Source organism: Bubalus kerabau, chromosome 10 (assembly GCF_029407905.1).
Source record: "Bubalus kerabau isolate K-KA32 ecotype Philippines breed swamp buffalo chromosome 10, PCC_UOA_SB_1v2, whole genome shotgun sequence".
In the NCBI taxonomy this organism is placed as follows: Eukaryota; Metazoa; Chordata; class Mammalia; order Artiodactyla; family Bovidae; genus Bubalus; species Bubalus kerabau.
Genome location: NC_073633.1, coordinates 59,196,642 through 59,214,187, shown reverse-complemented (window position 1 = coordinate 59,214,187; position 17,546 = coordinate 59,196,642). Strand labels below are relative to the sequence as shown.

Genomic DNA, 17,546 nt, shown 5'->3' with positions numbered 1-17,546 from the left:
GGACACAACTGAAGTAACTTAGCACACATTACATAAATATTACTTTGAAATATATACTTGCTGAAAGTCAAATTTTGGCAAGAGAGTTTATAATTCAAATTCTATCAACAAATATAGAATATTTTATTTGAAAAAGCAAGGTATCTTAAGAAATTTAGGAAACATTTAGCCTGGTGACCTTCACCAACTTGAAGAGTTATACCACAAGAGCAAGGTTCCTAGATTCTATGTGAGTATCAGACTTGACCACAAGTTATTGAACACAGTGTTCCACCAGCACTGACTTTCCTCAGTAAGTGCAGAAAAACACGGATACTATTCCTTCATAAGCCATCAAGATGTTACTGAATTTGACAACCCTGATACTAGAATAGGTCAGAAACAAAAGCTTTTACCGGGTTGGACTTGGAAAAGAAAATGTGTAACTTTCCACTTGTCTTCTGTTGTTCAAAAAACACCTGAAACAATATTCTTTATTTCAAACAACCAAGTTAATTTTTAGTGTTTCAGCTTGTCTGCTCAGGACATTTGCCTTTGAACTATGAAAACATACCAGATGAACTGAGGAATCAGGGAGCATTTTCAGTATTTTATTACTACAACTTTAAAACCTCCAAGCAGATGGTAAGGAAACACATTCCCACTGTTTACTGGCACAGGTAGTCTGAGTGGAGAGACTGGCTTCAGCTTTCTTAGGCAACATATTGAATCAGGTTTATCCCACAATTTCTCAAACATTAATAAAGAAGGATTTCTCCTGTTTGAAATAAATTTCTTTGCAGTGCTGTGCTTCTTGTTGTGAGACTTCCCCCTCAAGTATTAGTCAGGTTCTTTTTTTTTTAAACAAGGTCACAAGACTGGGTAACAGTTGATATTTATAAAGATGGTAACCAGTGAAGACTTAAATGAGGATCTTTTATGCAAATCTTTGATGGATCATTATTCTTATTTCCAGAAGAAGCAGAAACTTTCCTGTTGAGACGTATAAACACCTTTCAAGGAACGAGTCAGGCTGACGCTGACAGAGTCTTGATGGAAGAGGACCAACCCAAGGGTATCACATTCATAATTAGTTCTTCAAATTTTTCTTTTCAAACTAGTATCAGAGAAAGGTTTTAAAAGAAGTTTTGATTTAAATTTGTATTTAGAAGTGGTTGTTTAAAATTCAGAAACTGAAAATCCCTAATTTGTTTCTTCCATTAAATTATCACACGTGGAGAAAAAATATATAAAGTTAGGATCATTGTACTTGAATTTGTCTGTCTTTTATTTTGTAAACTACAGAAACAAAACAAAATGTGAAAAAAACTCTAATTTTTTTTCCCCTGAAAGGAGACATTGATTTAGGAGCACAGTTACTAAAAGGCCTCTTTCTTCACCAGCATTACTGACAGAAGGGCTGAATGGGGAAAGTGGAACCTTACTCTCTAGTTTTTTTTTTTTTTTTTTTTAATTTATGGAAACAATCAACATACCTGATATTATATTCTCTCAGGCCCCAGCAGTTGTGAAAGCTGTTCTTCCACAGGATTGAATAAGGAAGATAGAGAAAAAGGTCAAGGTATAAGGATTCTATTTTTCAATGTGTTTTGCTTCAATTCTTAATTTTCAGCAATTTTCAGTTTCCTAACTTGCCATGAGAACCATGTGGTCATTTTTTTATAAATGTGCTCTAAAAATATACTCTGTGATATGTTTTAGGGCTTAATAAAAAAGGGAGGCTAAAACCCTGAAATTGGAATAATGAATAACACGGTAGCAAGTATCATGGCTACATAAATGTCCAGGCAACTAAAAATCAGCTGAAATGCTGAGAGAAGGGCATACTGCTAGGGTCCAAATAGATAGAAAATACAGAAACCTATAGATTTGAGTACCTCTGAAAAAGGATTCAAACGCGAGCCATCTCTAGGGAGACTACTTCTGCCCATAGTTAAATTCTACAAAAAGTGAGCATCACAGAATGATCATGTAACATTTCTCTGGCTCATTTAGGTGAGGCAAAGGTTATTACCAATGTTCTGTACACTGCTGGAAAAGACCCGAGGGTTCTACTAGTGGTGGGATAGGCTGAGAGCACTAGCAGGAAGGATAAGGTTTAGATCTTTCTAGTCACTGTGTTTTAAGTTTTTTGTTTTTGATTTTATAGCGTGGAGATAAAGGATAGTCCCTGGGAACCCAGCAACTATTTTTCCAAAAAATTGGATTTGTTCTAGTTGATTCTTCAAGGTTACAAAGCTACAGCCTCAGCAAAGGTGCAGGCCATGAAGAGGAAAACTTAGTCCTCTAATTCCTGTCGCTGCTCCTAGTAACCTTTCCTTCTTTTCCTCTTAGTTTGCTTTTCTAAGGGTTTGAAATAACTTAAGATGCAAAAATAGAGAGACTAGAAAACTATAAAAGAATTCATTTGTTTTATATCAAAACACATTTCTGTGTAATTATCTCATTCCTTAAATATAAAGATACTAATGAAAATTGAATTTCTTTCAGGTGAGAGATTGCCATCTTATTCTTTCCTATCCCTTTTTGTGACAATAAAATGAATTCAAAAGCTAGCTGACAACAGTAGGGACAATCTTTACAATTATGAAAGAGAAAAGTAACCAGAACTCATGATTTGTGCCCTTAGTGGCAATTTAGTCCACTTGAGTTCCTGACAGGAAGAAAAAACAAAAAAAATAATTATAATTACATTGTCCTCCCATACTAAGGGATAAAGTAACTCACATACTTGATGAAAATAAGAATAAATGGTTCAAATTTATCTGAATGGATGGCATGGCCTTATACAGATGATTTCTTTTTGTGATACTCAAAAAACAAACCAAACCCAACTATTTAAATCCAGCCCCCTTGTCAACAAGCACCACACCCCAAACCCTCCTTAGACATGTAAAATCTAAACAAAAAGGCTCTCTTGAAAGTTATGCATTTCCTCTTCACCAAGTGACTGAAAGGAAAAAGTCAGATTCTGAGCTAGGTCTTTAGTAACAGTAACGTCAGTGCCACATCACAAGATAAACTCTATCTTCTAAAAAGCGGCCTTTTTCAAGTCTGATCGATATATACACACACTTATCTTCGGCTGTTGCTGTGTGGACTTTTCTCTGGTTGTGGCTAGCATGGGCTACTCTAGCTGCGGTGAGAGGGCGTCTCACTGCAGTGGCTTCTCTTGCTGCCGAGCACAGGCTCTAGGGCTGGAGGGTCAGTAATCGCGGCACACAGTGTCAGTAGTGGCCCCCGGGCTCTAGAGCACAGGTTCCATAGCTGTGGCTCCCAGACTTAGTTGATTGATCTGTGGCATATGGGATCTTCCCAGATCAGGGATCGAACCCATGTCATCTGCATTGGCAGGAGGATTCTTTACCACTGAACCACCAGGGAAGCCCAAGTCTGATACATTTTAATTAGATACTCCAAACAAAATTTTTGGTGTCATTGAAGATTGGGTCAGGAAGTTGACTTTGATCCTATCATTTAGTATTCATTATAGTAAGGAATTGAGGTGAAACGGCATGCTTTCTTCTATAAAGGAGGAAAGGGAGAAAAGAAGTCTTTTCAAACTATATACACCATATATTTGTAACATATATCAATAACATATATCTCTAGAGGGCAGAAGAGTTGAGCAAGTTATTCGAATTTATTTCTGGGAGTATGTCATCTATCTTAGAAAGGCCCACCCTTAACATTATTATATTATGGCTTCCCTGGTGGCTCAGACAGTAAACTGTCTGCCTACAGAGCCAGAGATCAGGGTTCAGTCCCTGGGTTGGGAAGATCCTCTGGAGAAGGAAATGGCAACCCACTCCAGTATTCTTGCCTGGAAAATCCCACGGATGGAGGAGCCTGGGAGGCTACAGTCCATGGGGCTGCAAAGAGTCAGACACGACTGAGCGACTTCACTTTCACTTTCACATTATTATTCTGGTTCTCAGGAAGCAGATATTCTACACGCTGCTTCACATATCTTTCAGTGCTCATCTAACCACTTCAGCAGTAGGCACATAAAAGAATTGACTTCTAACTTAGAACATTAACTATGGGAAAGATTTGAAAAGTTTAAAAAAGTTAAATGAGATTATTTTCATTCATGCATTCATTGAGTACTGGGTTTTATGCCAACTATGCTTTAGGCATGCATGACCTTACATTTCAGGACAATAAAATTTAGAAGTAAAACATCTGTTGCATGATAATGATAAATACTATAAGGAAAAAGGATTGGTGAGGGTACTCAACCCAGAGTGGTCAAGGAAGGTTTCACTGTAAAGTATGAACATAAACTGTTTCACAAAGTGGCTAACCAACAGGAAAGACTTTAAAAGAGTTACCAATTTTCTTTGTTCTAGCCTACTTTTGTTTTCCATTGAGTGACTGTTTTAATGGCCAGGCAGGGCAAGAACTGACAGTAAAAACTCCACATTATTAACAGACAAAAATGGACTCTGGCTTCTCACTATTTGTCCCTATACATCCTGTTACGGCTCCCACAACACTATAAAGAATGGCTCTTGGAAAAATCTTGCCCTCAAAGAATCTAACACAGAGGTGACAGTCTCAAATGCCAGCTGGGCAATGGAAATGATTAGACTACAGATAAGAAAATTATCTATGATTAGGAGTTAAATGCATGGCATGTAAAAATAAGGATTCAGTGTCCTAAGTTTATAACGAACAACTCATGTGTGCTCAGAAAGCTGGTTTTTAGGATTTATCTAATAGTAAACTTTGGTGTCCATTACAGAAGGAAAGTTTCTTAATAGAACACAGCTTAGATGGTTAATTTTTGGTTTATTTCCTCAGGGAAGACAAACGCCAGTCCAGCATGGGTTGGAGGCAGAGAGTAGAATCCTGAAGCAGCATTCAGAACCTAAGACACGTTGACTACTCTTTCAGCACCATCTGACCCTTTCAAGTTTTCTACTGTATTCCCTTGCAAAAGGACCCTTCTGCGAGTGCTCCCTTGTAGGGAACTTGCCTCACTACTGAATAATCTGAACGATGACATCTGTCACCAAATTTCAAGTTTCCCTGGCTCTCCAGAAGGAACAGGCATTCCATTCAACTTCTCTCTCCTAATGGTAATACTAGAAAGTCCTCCTTGGTTCAACTCTCATAAGTAAGCCTTCCCCCAGCAGAATGGATTTAGGTCAGGAAGCCTTTAGACTCATCTGTGAAAGGAACTCATTAGACATGTTCAATTTCTGCCCAGGGGAGTTTACTTGGCCTTCCTGGGGCAGAGCACAGAAAGCTCTGTAAAGCAGATGCTTTATTAGGCTATGTTAACTACCCAATACTGCATTTTTTTAAACCTAGAAGTAAATGGCAATACATAATTCCTCTCTTAGAATATTGGTCAGTAGAGAGCCCTAGAAGTAAGTCTGAACACTCTTCCTGACAGATTTAAAATATGGACTTAAATGGATTTAAAATACAGTTGACCCCTGAGCAATATGGGGCTCAGGGGTGCCTACCCCGCTTGTGGGCTTCCCAGGTGGCGCTAGTGGTAAAGAACCCACCTGTCAATGCAGGCTTTTATTCCATCAAACATTCAGGATTATTTCTCTCAAATATTGATCTTGATATAGCTTTCAAGTAGTTCAATTTAATTCAACTAAAATAAGGGGATTAGGTAATACGGAATGAGCAGCTTTCAACTCTGCTAATCCTATGGGATTGGATGTGTCAAAGTAAGGTTTTGCCTTGACTATTAAACTGGTTATGAAAAATATAACTGGATAGGCTTTACAAATGTATAATGGCATTATAGATCTAAAGTTGTTACAACTGATGAAAACTTTAGTTTAAGACACTAATTACTATTAAAATTAAGTAAAAATCAATTTTTATTATAAAAGCATTAAAATTTTAATAAAAATTTTATTCATAGGCTTCTAAAATATTTTCATTTGTCTTTATTGATAAGCAGGCAAATACTAGGCTTTAAAAATAGTACAGATACAATTTTCTATTATTTACTTTTAGTATATTTCATAGAGCCATAGTCTTCACAATTGTAATCAATTTAAACAGTTAAAATAATTTTAGCTATTTTGTTTTAGTGAGCATATTATGTTTAAATGACATTCAAGCAACCTGCTTGCAAAAAAGAGACTAAATTTAGAATTACTGATTACTAAAATTCAGTAAGATGATGAGGCTAGCTTTTCATTTGTTTCCTCTTCAGATTTATTTTCAAAGTGGATAATTACTTTCAGAAACATTTCTTACAGGAAGAAGAAGTAGAATTTTTAAAAATTCATATAAATAACCTCATATTTTAGACACTTTAAAAAATGTTATGTTTATCACTGTTTTTAAAAGTCTTGGCTCTGGAGTCAGACTGGATTAAAAGCCTAATTCTACCAATTAGCAAGTTTTATGATGCTGAGTAAGTTGCTTAACCTGTCTGAACCTGTTTCTTCCTTTGTAAAATGAGGATGATAACAGATTAATCTCATAGGCAAATTATAGGACTGAATAATAAAATATGTAAAGTACTTGTCTGTCACATGATAATAAATACTCAATAAATGTTAATAATAATAATAGGTAGAGAGAAACTGTTTAGGTGATATTATGTGCATATTACACATAGTTTTTGATAATTATTGTTTGCAGATAATCACTCAGCAAATGTTAACTGTCTTCCATGTACTAGACAACGTACTAAGCACTGGGGATACCAAGACCATGAGACACAGTTCTTCTTACTACAAAAAGCTTATTTTTGTTGAAGGAAACAAATTAACCTGGGGATCAGCATACTATATAGTAAGAGCTGTAACAGGGGTAGAAAGCTCTTTATAAGGTGCATGAAAGCAAGAACCTTAACAGAAGAAGGTATAGGAGAGAGGCTAGACTCAGACATGCTGAGTATACTGTTAACTCCCTTCTTCTTTGTCTTCTGGCCTAGTGGCTAGAAAACAAAACAAAATACTCTGTATCCTAGTTTCCTTTGTAGCTAGGCGCACCCAAGTGACATCACCCTGGAGGTGGAAGTTCCTGAAGTGGGAAGAGAAGTAGGTGCCCTGAAAATAAACACAGAGTTTTCCTAGAAGAAAGTCCTTTCGCCCTTTCTCCCTTCTTCCTGCCTTGGCATTTGGATAGAAGGTATGGACATGCAGCAGCCATCAATGCTGTGATGGGACGAAAGGTGACTCAGCAAAACACAAAAAGCCTAGGACTCCGGTGAGCTACTGTACCGCTCTTAGATGCCTAACTCTGGACTTACTAGATGACACAAACTTATTTCTTTAAGCCACCAATAGTTGGGGTTTTCTGTTATCTGCTGCTGAATGCATTCCTAGTAGATAAAAAGCATTCTGAAAAGGTATTTGAGCCAAGTCCGAAAGGAGCAGGAGTCATCCAAGAGAAGAAAAATGAGAAGAGCACAGCTGGCAGAGGAAACAGCATCTATTAAGTCCTGGAGGTGGCGGGAGCACTGAGGGCTGATACCGGCAGCTGTTCTACAACATGCACCTTCTGGCTTCTTGGACAGCTTTAGCCAGGTGACTCCCAACTTCTCTATCTTCCTCTTTCTGTGTTTGAGGGATTCAATACTGTCCCCTCAGAGGTTCCTTATGGTAAGCAATCATTCTTAAATGGCAAGTTCCATGATGATGAACATAAAATGTGATTCCTGACTAATGTGTAGCCTTCTAGGAACACATATTTGTGGTTAATAAGTCAGATTTCACATTAACAATTTACATGTACAGCACCTTCTACTGAAACTGCCATGTGTGCCTGTATTTACACTACAGGCATACCTCCTTTTGTTGAGTTTCCTTTTATCATGCTTCACAGATACTGCTGCTACTGCTGCTGCTGCTAAGTCACTTCAGTTGTGTCCGACTCTGTGTGACCCCAGAGACGGCAGCCCACCAGGCTCCCCCGTCCCTGGGATTCTCCAGGCAAGAACACTGGAGTGGGTTGCCATTTCCTTCTCCAATGCATGAAAGTGAAAAGTGAAAGTGAAGTCGCTCAGTCGTGTCCGACTCTTAGCAACCCCATGGACCACAGCTCACCAGGCTCCTCCGTCCATGGGATTTTCCAGGCAAGAGTACTGGAGTGGGGTGCCAGTGCCTTCTCCGTACAGATACTGCATTTTTTTTTTTTTTAAACCAACTGAAGGTTTGTGCATCCCTACGCTGAGCAAATCTACTAGCGATGTTTTCTCCAGTCTTATTTGCTCACTCTGTGTCTCTGTGTCACATTTCGGTAATTCTCACAGTATTTCAAACTTCTCCATCATTATCATTATATCTCTTATGGTGATCTGTTATCAATGATCTTTGATGTTACTACTAAGACTTGCTAGAGGCTCAGATGATGTTAGTGTTGTTTAGCAATAAAGTCTCTTAATTAAGGTATGTACAATATTTTTTAGACATAATGCTATTGCACACTTAATAGACTACAGTATACTGTAAACATAACTTTTGTATGCACTGCAAATTCAAATAATTTGTGTGACTCATTTTGTTGCAATATTCACTTTACTGTAGTGGTCTGGAACTGAACCCTCAGTATCTCTGAGGCATGCCAGTAACAAGTACAGTTGTTATCTCCTTTAATACTCCCAGCAACTCAGTGGATTAGAAACTATTATTATCACCTTTTAAAGTACAACTAAAATAGGTTAAAATTTTCCAAAATCAGACAATAACGGCAATAAAGGAAGGGGTAAAGATACAAATTCAGGACTGTGTCATTCTATAGTCTCAGCTCTGAGCCATTCTATTGCCAGTTACTCTTAGTTTCTGACCTATTTATTCCACTTTGTTTAAATCCTTCCTGAATTTATGCAATAAAGTTTCAGTTCCCCATCTGTACTCTGGGGATGAGTAGGGGTGGTTACCTCTTAGCAGGTTAGTGTGTGAGGAAGGGAAACACCTAAGCTAAGAAGAACAGGGGGAAAGAGGAGAATGCCAGAAAAAAAAAAAAAAAAAAAAATTGGTCTTTCTCTCTAACGGAATGAGAAAAGTTTCTGTTCTTATGGGCAAACTGTGAAGTATTCAGTAATTCCAAAAAAGAAATATTTTAACAAGTCTATGGTCTCTGAAAGTTCTCAACTGAAGGTGTTAACACTTAATATTTTAAATCACAATATGTTTAATAATTGAGTCATTAGGTTATACTCATTCATAACTTTAACAAATATTTATTGATCATCCTCATGTGCCTGTGGGCATATTCCAATGAATATGTTCCTACACTCAAGAAGCCAAGAACAAGTAAAAATACTAATTATGACTATCATAGAGGTGACTACATAAAACAAATGAAGGTAAGCACAGGATATCAGGGGAAAGAATATATATCAGACTCAGACCTAAGAATCACAGATGGCTTTCCAAGGGGGTAGTATTTAAGATGAATCTTAAAATATAGCTACATATAGAAAAAGAAAAAAAAGAGAGAGAGAGAGAGAGTGGATAGTCTAGACCAGAGTTTTTCATCATCTAACACTACTGACAATTTTAGGCTGAGAAGTCTATTATAAAGTAGTGCCCTCTGCCTTCCCTGGTGGCTAAGACGGTAAAGCGTCTGCCTGCAATGCAGGAGACCCGGGTTTGATCTCTGGGTTGGGAAGATCCCCTAGAGAAGGAAATGGCAACCCACTCCAGTACTCTAGCCTGGAAAATCCCATGGACAGAGGAGTCTAGTAGGCTACAGTCCATGGGGTTGCAAAGAGTCGGACATGACTGAGCGACTTCACTTTTACTTTTGCAGGATGTTTAAATAGCATACTTGTCCTCTACTCACTCAACTGGTAGCACACTGAGTGTGAAAAACAAAAATGTCTCCAGCTGTGGTCAAATGTTTCCTGGGGGCAAAACTGCCTCCAGTTGAGAACAACTGTTCTAGAACTGCGCTATCCAAAAAGGCTGCCACTAGCACCTTCTGGCTATTTAACTTAAAATCAAATTAATAAAATTAAAAGTTCAGTTACTCGGTCCCACTAGCCACATTTCAAGAGCTTAATAAATAGTCACGTCTGTAGTGGCTACCAAACTGAACAGCACATATACTGGACATTTCTACCAATGCAGAATGTTCTAATGGCCATTGTTGTTCTAGACTAAGAGGGTATATATTCTCTTCTCTAACTTCACAAGCGTTTATTGCAGCTTGCTGACAAGCCTGCAGAGGAAGTAGAGAAAGATGAGATTGAATAAGAGAAGTAAAGCCTAGTATGAAGGATCTTCAATGCCTTAAGATAAAACAATGGGGAACTAGTAAAAGGTCTTAACCAAGTGTATAAAATACAAAGATTCACATTTCATAAAGATGTTGTAATGATGTTTTGAAGAATGGAATAAAAGAGGAGGGATGAGAAGCAGAAAAATAGCTGCCATTATTTCCAACAAACACGATGGTATGCATTAATGTAGAAGCAGTCAGGATACAAAAAAATGGAGCAATTTTGAAGGCAGAAGTGATGGGATGTGGTGACTTGACTAGATGTGAGGTATGTGAGAAAGAGGATGAAAACAAGAAAGACTACCATGTTTTTAGGTTGGCTGAGTGAGTATATTCACTAAGATAATATGACAAAGAATAATGGCCCTCCAATATGTTCATGTCCTAATCCTCAAATCCCTAGAACTGTGAATCTGTTACATCACGGTAAAAGGGACTTTCCAGATGTGATCACATTAAGGACCTTGAAATGGGGAGAGCATCCTGTATTATCTAGCAGGCCTAATGAAATCACAAAAGTCCTAGTAAGAGGGAAATTGAAGGAGATTTGACTACAAAAAAGAGACATGTCAGAGTGACACAGTGTAAGACGTGAGGAGTCATTGCTGGCTTTGAAGATGCAGCCATTAAAAGCTGTAAAAACCAAGAAAAAGATTGTCCCCTACAGCCTCCAACAGGAATACAGTTCTCCTGACACCTTCATTTTATCTTAGTGAGCCCTGTGTCAGACTGCTGATCTGTAGAATGACAAGATAATAAACTTGTGTTAAGCCACTAAACTTATGATAATTTGTTACAGTTGCAATAGGAAACAAAACAAATAGGTTCAGAATTTGGGGTGCGATACAGTGAAACTAGTTCTGGAAAAGTTGAGTTTGAAATGTCTATGTGACATCTTAGTAAAATTGATCAGTAGACAGTAGCTGGCTATATGGGTCTGGAGCATATACTGGGGATGTATAATTAAGAGTCATCAGCATACTGAGATTAGTTGACATCATCAAAGTAGATGAGGTCACCATGGGCAAATACAGATAGAATGCAGAGAAATACCAAAAAATTGCAACTGACTACGACATGTTCAAATTCCAATCAGATAGCATTGAGAGATCTCAGTCAACACCCCAAAAAATTCAGTATAGACACTACAGCAGTAACACCTTAGTATAAAAGCTGCTGCTGCTAAGTTGCTTCAGTCACGGCCGACTCTGTGTGACCCCACTCTGTGCAGCCCACCAGGGCTCCCCTGTCCCTGGGATTCTCTAGGCAAGAATACTGGAGTGGGTTGCCATTTCCTTCTCCAATGCATGAAAGTTAAAAGTGAAAGTGAAGTCGCTGAGTCCTGTCTGACTCTTAGTGACCCCATGGACTGTAGCCTACCAGGCTCCTCCATCCATGGGATTTTCCAGGCAAGAGTACTGGAGTGGGGTGCCATTGCCTTCTCCAGTATAAAAGCTGAACTAACTCTAAAGTCTAGCTATTCTAGACTTGCCCCAACAAAGCTTAAACACAACCTCAAAAGGATAATCTGTAAGTACTTTAGCTGCCAGCCAAAGAAAACTGTAATACATTTTAAAGAAAGAGAACAAAATCTAGACATTCTAAATGATTACTAAACTAAAAATTACTAGACATGTAAAGAAGCAGAAAAACATGATCTCATAATTGCAACAAAAACTCAGTAAAGAGACTTAAGAGATAATTAGAAAACAAAGACCTTAAAAGAGTTCTTATGAGCATGCTCAAGGATTTAACAAAAGAAATGGAGGATATAAAAGAAAATAACCAAGTGAAATTTCTAGAACTTAAAAAATACAAGGTTTAAAATGGGCAATTCATTGAATAAACCTAGAGATCACATGTGTCAAGAAGATTAAGGAATGTGATAATAATATTAATGAAATATAAACTATCAAAATGAAGCAAAAAGAAAAAAAATGACTAAACATAACCTTAGTGACCTGTGAGAATTACCGAGGAACGTAACATAAATAAACTTTGAGACCCATGATGGAAGGGGGCAAAGAAGAGTATTTGAATGGCTGGAAAATTTTGAAAGCTGATGTAAAATTGTAAACCCACAGGGTTATGGAAGTTCAGTTAATCACAAGCAGGTCAAAAACAAAGAAAAACAAGGCCATAAGGCTATAAAATTGCTGAAAATCACTAATAAATAATCTGGAAAGAAGCCAGAGGAGAAAAGTAGAACACATTACACATAGGGAAACAAGAAAACAAACTTCTCAATGGAGTCTATGCAAACCACAAAGAAAATATATCTAGACTGCAAAAAAAGCTGAAAGAAAAAATATCTAGAATTCTATACCCAGTGAAAATACCTTTTGTAAATGAAAGACTTTTTTCAAATAAACTAAAACTGAGCAAATTAATCAACAGTAGACCTACAATGTAAGACTATAAATAGCAAAATGGTATACATACACTCAACCTTACAGGCAGTTCTAAGACAAAGCTTGTCAGATTGGTTAAGTATATGATGTCATCAACAACAACAAAACGCTTTAACTATAAAGTGTTTATATAACTTTGCTTAGAAGTAAAAGGATGAAAAAAGATATGCCACACAATCAAGCACTAATTATAAGAAAGATGGAAGGGCTACAGTGATATCAGAGAAAGAAGACTTGAAAGTAACAAATGTTACTAGAGATTAAAAACAAAAAATAATAATAAAAGAATCAATTCATGAAGAATACATAAAAATCTTAAATGTTTATGCTCCTATTAATAGCTTCAATACATGAGGCTAATGCTGACAGGATCAGAGATAAAAAAAATTCACAATCACAAATACAAGATTTTAGCATCCCTCTCAATAACTGAAAAAATGAAATATCAGTAAGGATAAATATGTCTTGAAAAACCATAACCAACTGGACTTAACTGATAATAGTTGACATACAGAGACAGAAGAGCAGTCTATCCAATAACAGTAGAATATATGTTATTTTCAAGTACATATGAAACATTCACTAAGCTATACTAAAAACGAGATTCAATAAATACTCATCTACTTGGAAACTGATCATCCTATATTATGGGTAACAAGAATAAATGATAATTAAAAAAAAGTTTCATTTAACTGAATGACAATGAAAACACACAAAAAAATTATGGAATGCAGCTACACCAGTGCTTAGAGGATTATTTGTAGCATTATATGTTTACAATGAAAAGACAAAAAAAGTTTAAAATTTCTTTACTGAGGGGCTAGAAAAATAAGTGTCAATTAAAGCCAAGTTAAGCATAAGAAAAAAATGTACATTAAAGGAGAAAGAAAACAGAAAACTGACAAGAAAGAAAGTAAATAAAACCAAAAGTTTAGTTTTATTTATAAAGTTATTAAACCTCTAGCTAAGCTGATTAAGATAAAAGAAAATACAATTGCTAATTTTAGTAATGAGAGGGAACTGCTCAAAATCCTATAGATAGTAAAGGATGATAAGGGAATATTATTAAACAATATTATACTAACAAACTCACTACTATAGCAAACATGAACAAATTCCCTGAAAGACACAAATATCAAAACTGCATCAGGAAAAAATTTACTAGCCTTATAATAATTAAAGAAACTGATTTCATAATGAAAACCTTTTCCACAGATGGCTTCACTAGTGAACTCTTACCATAAATATTTAAAAATAAGAGAGAATTCCCTGGCAGTCAGTGGTTAGGACCCCATGCTCTCACTGCTGAGGGCCTAGGTGAGGATTCAGGTTCAATTTCTGGTTAGGGAGCTAAGATCTCATAAGCTGTGCAGGGTGGCCAGAAAATTAAATAAAATAAAAAAGAAATAATACTAATTTTAATTTAAATTCCTTCAAAAAATAAAAGAAAAACACCTCCAAACTCGTTTCATGAAGCCAATGTTACCCAGATATCAAAAACAAAGACACTACAAGAAACCATCTGATCAAAAGCCCTAATAATTAACACAAATAGTCTTAAAAAATAACTAATCCAATGCAGCAGTATATAAAAGTATAACACAACATACGGAAGTACATGCACCATATGGAGCTTACCAGGTGAATGCAAAGATGGTTGACTTTGGAAAATCAATCAGTATAATTTATCAAGTTAACAGAACCACAGAGAAGTACCATGTGATTATTTCCGTAAGTACAAAAAATAATTTGATAAAATCAAGTGTGTATTTGTGATAAAAAGTCTCTTACCAAAAAAGGAACAGAAGGGAGTAACTTTAAAAAAGCATTCATAAAAAAGTTAATGTTAATATCACATTATAAGGTGAATGAATAAATGGTTTTCCCCTAAGACTGAGAACAAGGGAAAGGAAATCCAATTCTCACCATTTCTATTCAGAATTGAGCTGGAGGTTGTAGTTGCGAATAAGGTGAGAAAAATGAACAGACATTTAGACTGAAGTGGGATTAAACTTTTCTTTATTCAGGGATAATATGATTGATTTGGTGGAGAATTCAAAAACTTGACATAACATATGTGAACTTAGTTAAGTCTACATACTTACAAGGTCAATATACAAATCAGCAATAAAACATACCAAACACTCTTTAATACCTTTGTGATAAAATCCAAAATCTTATTTAGGAATAATAAGCAAAATATATAGAAAACTTATACACAGAAAACCAGAAAACACTGCTTAGAGAAATTATAGAGAAATCAACTAATATGGAGATACACCATGCTTATAGATTAGCAAATGTGTCATTAGGATGGCCACTGGCCCCAAATCTATCAATAAACTCACTGAAACACAAACAAATTCCAGTAGACTTTTTTTTTTTTGACAGAAATTGACAAGGTTATTCTGAAATTTGTACAGAGAAGCCAAAACCAATTCAAATCATTACATTACCTGATGGCAAAGACTTTTGACAAAGCTACCATAAACAAGACAGCGTGGTGATGTCATAAAGACAGATAGCAACTGATGGGAAAAGAGAGACTAGACAAAGATCCATGGCAGACTTCCTAATAAGCAGTGCTGAAACAACTGGATATCTATCCATTTGGTTAAAAAAATAAACACTGAGGTTCATCTTATACCAAACATAAATTTAAATCGAATCGGCTCACAGACCTAATACAAAAAGTTAAAACCATAAAACTTCTTGAAGAAATGTGATAAAAACAACGTGAGAAAGCTGAGATACCTAGAACAAATGGAATGAATAGGCCAGGACCCCCACTCCCACCCAAATAACTCTAAAATGATGGAAAAATGATTTTAGGGCTTTGGAAACTAACGGCAACACACTGAGAAGTGTTGGATCATTAAAAACTGCTGAACTTCAGGTATTAACTGCGAGAGTCAGCTGTACTCCTGTCTGGTGCTTCTCCCATGACCTATTCCACACGGATGAGGTTGACTATGTTTAAACATGACAAGGAAAACTTGATGACAATGAAAAAAATAACAAGGAATCTCAACAAAAATTGAGAAAACAGAACATAAAGAAAGATAATCAGACAAAAAAGGAACAAAATCCCAGAGACTAGAGGGATAAAACCAATCATTTAAACTTATGTGTAATGGCAGCTTCCTATGGAGAGGGGGACCTATGAATCAAAAACTCTATATCCAGTAAAATTATTCTTCAAAACTGAAAGTAAAATAGCCACTCACAGACAAATACAGATCAAGAGAATTCATCGTGAGCAAACCTGCCTTATAAGAAATACTAAAGGATATTTTTTAGACCAAAAGGAATTATCCTTAATTCCTTTGTTTCTCCCTTTACAATCAATACATCAGCAAGCCAGGCTTACTGGCTTTATATCCAAAATATGCCTTGAACCCATTTTCTGTACTTTTTCCCCATCTTCCCCTTCCAAGCGAGCAACCGCCTTGCATTCTTATTTCGACTTTTCCAATAGCCTGATTTTCCTGCTTCTACTCTTATCCCCCTAAAAGCCTATTTCCCAACAACTGCTAGGGCATTAAAAAAAAAAAAAGAAAGAAATCTAGATCATAAATCTTTCAATTGGCTTCCATGCACTTAGAATAAAACACCTTTGCCATAGCTATTCTTTTCTCCTATCATCCTCTTCTCCCTTTGTTTAGTTCCAGTGCACTGGATTCTTCATATTTTCCAAACATTCCAGGTTCATTTCTGTTTCAGAATTTTTGTACTTTCTGTTCCCTCTGCCTAGTATTTGTCACAGGCAGATCTTTACACAAGACTGGCTTCTTCTTATTCAGGTCTCTTTTCAAATGTCATTTCCTCAGATACTTTTCCTAATCACTCAATCTAAAGATTCCCTATACAACATCAGTTGTCTCCTTTTGCCTTTAAAAATTTTTGTAATAGCATTTATTATTATCTGAAGTTGTAAAGCTTACTTATTTTACCATTCAGTTAATGTCTACTTCACTCAATAAAATGTAAGCTTTATGAAGATACAGATCTTACTATCTTGTTCATCAAATATATATATAACTTTAAAATTTATGCTAAAATATAAACACTTCTGAATTCTTAAAAGATTAAAAACCCTTTTTGTTCTTATTTAGTATTTTATAAATGCTACATTTAATAAATTATACCAGTCTTCTGTCTCAACTTTCTCAATGAAAAGAAAAATTGAATATTCCTCCAATATTATCTCAGATTCTAAAAGAAAAAAAGCTGAGAGTCTTAGATAGCAACTGTATTTGTCTTGTTTACCATTGTATTTTGACACCCAGACAGGGTCTAGCAAAGAGTAATTATGCAGTAGTTACTGAGTGATAGATATAAACAACTGAGAGTAGATATGAACTCTTGAGAGTAAAGAGAAACAGAAAATGCTCTCAGGGGTGGGGGTAAGGTTACCCCTCCATCCCCAATCACTACCTTCCTAGGTCTTAAGAGAATTATTAAATCTATTTTAGCAGACTGGATTTCTTGAGGGCAAGGCAACATGTTCTTTTGTTTCCCAAATATTTAGCATTGGCCCAATAATTTTTTTTTTTAGTAAATGCAAGAGCATCAGTCTCTTCATTTGTAAAAGGGAAGTAATAAGATCATTTACTTTAGAGTATTGAAAAAAAAGGAAAAAAGGGGGAAAACATCCCCACAAAGTACTCTTTCTCAAACATTAGGTTAGAAAAGCATAGGAGAACCTTTCATACCTGTTCTCCTATGAAGTAATGTTATTTACTCACCTACCTAGAAACTATTATCATAAGCTAATAAGATCATATACTATTTCAGCACCAGACACTGCAGACCCCTGCTTCCTAACAAAAAGAAGGTAGCTTATAATGAAGACACAAACCTGAGTAAGAAAGTCCTAATGTCACAAGAGAGAAAGAGGACTAACAACAGTGACATTTTGGG

The 17,546-nt window shown here is 36.1% G+C and overlaps 1 protein-coding gene and 1 long non-coding RNA gene across 12 annotated transcripts in view; one reads left to right on the top strand and one right to left on the bottom strand.

Annotated features, from left to right (window-relative positions):
- LOC129621428 (uncharacterized) overlaps positions 1-1,232 on the top strand; it is a 50,568-nt gene extending 49,336 nt beyond the window's left edge. The window contains exon 3 of the long non-coding RNA XR_008699354.1: positions 956-1,232. This is a non-coding gene — a long non-coding RNA (uncharacterized LOC129621428). The remainder of the gene's footprint in view (positions 1-955) is intronic.
- Positions 1-17,546, bottom strand: part of RFX7 (regulatory factor X7) — a 147,240-nt gene that overhangs the window by 55,137 nt on the left and 74,557 nt on the right. The window lies entirely within an intron of this gene.